This window comes from Rhinolophus sinicus, linkage group LG07, assembly GCF_036562045.2.
Source record: "Rhinolophus sinicus isolate RSC01 linkage group LG07, ASM3656204v1, whole genome shotgun sequence".
Classification (NCBI taxonomy): Eukaryota; Metazoa; Chordata; class Mammalia; order Chiroptera; family Rhinolophidae; genus Rhinolophus; species Rhinolophus sinicus.
Genome location: NC_133757.1, coordinates 65,008,520 through 65,012,292, shown reverse-complemented (window position 1 = coordinate 65,012,292; position 3,773 = coordinate 65,008,520).

Below are 3,773 nucleotides of genomic sequence, written 5' to 3'. Positions count from 1 at the left end.
CCCTGCCTAAGGCCTGCAATGCGATATACGCATTTACAGCAGTGGACACTGCTACGGGGTTGATGTTTGCTTGGCCCTGTCCGGCTGCGGATCAGCGGCATACAGTGGTCGCCCTTACACGGCTGTGCGCCCTCTATGGGCGCCCCCAAGTCATTGAAAGTGACAGGGGTACCCACTTTACGGGGCAAGAAGTGCAGCGCTGGGCTGCCAGGATGGACATGCAATGGTTGTTTCATACCCCATATAACCCACAAGCAGCTGGCATGATTGAACGTTATAATGGTCTTTTGAAGCAAGATCTCCTGGTATCAAAACACCCTCCCACGATGCGTGACTGGGCCTCGCGTCTATGGGACGTCCTGAGAGTCCTGAATGAGAGACCACAGAAGGGAGGGCCCGCACCAGTAGAAGCTCTGCTATATCGAACGGCCGCTCCCATTCAATTACAAGTTACCACCAGTGAGACTCTGTTAAAGTCAGGCTACGGCAGAAATGGAAACATTTTGCTGCCAGCACCCACATGCTTGAAAGCAGGGGAACGGCAGCAATGGACTTGGCCCTGGCAGGTCAAAAGCCCCCACTGTCGATGGTTGGGCCTGATAGCCGCATGGGGGGCCGGTTTGACTCATGATTTGCAAGTGACGCCAGGGGTGGTGGCTGAGTGGCCACCGCAAGTGACTGTAGTATACAGAGGTCCCGATACCGGGATGATTTTGCGAGGAAACTATGTGCTCTCACTATGGCCTATTATGGGGTCCCCTGTTCTGTTACATGTTGAAACTATGCAAGGGACCCCAAGCACTGCCATAAAGGTCTGGTACCACAAACCGGGAAAGGTGCCAGTGGCAGCGACCCTCCTTTCCCAGGACAAAAAGCTAGCATGTATCCTCCCAGATGGAAGGGATTTGCCATTGTTGGTTCCTAAGACTACTGTTTCTTTTTGTCCGTAGGTGTCAGTAGGCTAATATGGCACAGGGACCCTCGCAGAAGACGCTTGTCGCATAGATTATGAGGCGAGACCCTGTAGGGGTGCAGTGTGGGGACAGAGCCCCAAAGAGCAGTTTCCAGGCTCTTGGCCTCATATGGAGGTGTGCTGGCTTGGGTGGTAGATGGCTGTCAGCTTTGGCTGGTTGGCCGTCAGCTGTAACCATTGAGCCATTGCCCACTAATATAACTGCTGCGGCTACGGAGGAGAGTTGAGGAGAGTAGAGGAGCAGAGTCGAGGAGAGTGGAGGAGAGTCGTCGGTCGGTTGGCAGAAAAGCGGACAGAAGGTCGCACGTTCTGTGAACCCAGCCTCCAGTGAGACCATAGTGGTATGACTTCCCTACCTATGGCTCCATGGGTATTCCTTTTGGGCCTGGCCATATCCTGCATTCTTGTGCAGGGAGCGGGAGCAGAGACCCCGCATGACTCCCCACATGACACTCCCTTGTGTCACTCAGAGTCCCTTTCCACATTCTTCATACATGTTCCTCACAGCCAGTCACAGTTCTCCGTCCCTCGTCCCTCCCTCTATCCTTCCCCTTGTTAGCTCCTCACAAGCTCCCTAGGCATCCACTGATTTATCTAGGAGATGCCCCCTCTCTGATCCCCTGGGCCCATTAGCAAGTGCAAGGGCAGACTTTCATGTCTGGGAGCTTTACCACCTACTCAGTCAGCTTATACCTTAGGGTCTCTGTCCCCTAGTCCCTGACAATCTTTTATCTGAATTCTAAGAGGTCTAAGCAACTTATCTGCCCAGCTAGGTGCCTCCTTTCCCCAGGGAGCTCCACAAATGTCTGAATGATAGTAAGAGGGGTCATGAACTCTGCCAGAGTCTTCACTGTTTCTTCAAGAGGGCCCTCTCTGAGATTCCTCCACATTTTGCTTTTGCATTGAGCTCTGCTCTCCTTCCACCACCAGCCCCACACCTCTCTCTTCCATCCGCTTAAGGGGCAGGCCCAGAAAAGCACCGTCAAGGATGGAAAAACACCCCCTAATTCTCAGCCTCTTCAGTTCTCATTCTCACCCTCCGCCCGGCCCAATGCACAGGAAAGAGCTTCCTGAGGAAAAGGCCATGGAGAGGACTCAGTTCAGGCATCACCCACCAAGAAGCGCTTTCAGCTGTGATGAAACCTAGATCGACTGGCTTCACCATAAGAAACAGGTAAGATATGCAGCTCCGCCACCACATCCGGAGCCCAGTGTTGCTGCCCATCTCACTGGGCAAACTCCACGCACTGGCCATGCCCTAGGCCTCTACCCCTTCGCTCCATCATGGGAGAGCTACCGCTCCCAACACAGGTGGATCCAAGGGAGGAGCACAGCCCCCCTCAGGCCCCTGCTACAAGTGAGGACACTTTCCCAGAGGCCACGAACACATGTCCCTTCCAGGCCATTTGACCAGAATTGGGTCACAGTCTAGTTCCTAAACCAAAGTTGCCAGGAAGGGGAAGCTATAACCAGGACTGGTGAACTGAACAGGCCCTGCCACCCAAGGCCTGGATGGGCTCCCTCTCTTCAGAGCCCACAGGTGTCAGGTAGACAATGAAATCAGCTGCTGCTAGCAAGGTGCTGTGGGGTCAGTCAGAGCTTCCCAGGAGCTGAGAGAACAGGTTCCTACAGCGCATCGAGTCTCGGGCTGCTGCCACCTGGCCCCCCAGCTACGCCTGCTAGTGCAGTGTGTGCCACAGGACTCAGGGAACAGCGTCTAAGGGTTTGGTAAACACAGTCTTCTAGTAAACACAGTCAGATAACCCAAGAAATAAATATGTCAAATCATACATTTTTAAACTTGGTCTCAAAGATCCCATGAACACTGAGGTTCTTAAACTCATTCAAGGGGCCGGGGGAGATGAAAAACAATGGTAGTGTGTATGGAATGCTATGAAATCTTAATCAATTTAATCAATCAAATTAGAATAATTTATTAGCAAATACAGCCTATTATATGAGGATGCATGCATGCATCCTCACCAAAGGAAAAAAGCAAGACCAATTATGCCTGAGTTTTCCCTTGATTAGAATTTGGTCTGGGGTTTTTTCCCTAATTTTTTGGTTGTTTTGTTGTCTATCCCATGTAAGCAACAAAGTAAAAAGATTTCAGAAAAATGGGAAGAAAGCTAAAACTTGATATCATTCCACCTCTTACATCAACTAGTAAATTAAGAATTAGTGAAAGCCCACAATTGCCAAATGTTAGAGGTTGGGCTTCTTGGCGCAGCTCTCAGAAAACACTTTGAGAAGCACCAGTGCAGGCAAACCTTCTCATTTTCTGCAAAAGTTGCTAAGGCTCACAAACATCTTTTTGTTTCCCCAAGGTCACCAGTTAATTATTGACATAGCAACTCCCCTCCCAAAGAATCATAGTGATTTCCCACATCACATGTCAGGATACATGTTGGGAATAAAGAAAGGTCCCCGTGTGGAGTGGGCCTGAGCTCAGTATGTCTGATCAGAGTCCAAACATGCCACAGACTCAAAAGCTTTCTAGTCCACCTATACTCAGAAGAATAGAAGCTTGGGACTCATTTCAAAAGTTGTTTCTACTGGTTATTTAAAGACACATCCCTTTCTCCCATATGCGCACAAACAGGGACCTGCCTGCATGCACAGTCACCTCCAGACACGGCCTCTCTGGACCCCCCCGGCCTGAGGTCCAGGTGAGAGTGTCCTGGAGCTGCCCAGTAAGGAAGGGCCTGGGCTGGCTCCTCTGCGGGCTTCCTCCTCCCAGCCAGAAACTGTTCATTGCCAGCTTCAGGCTGCCTGCCTCCAACTCAGCCCTAACCGGCCT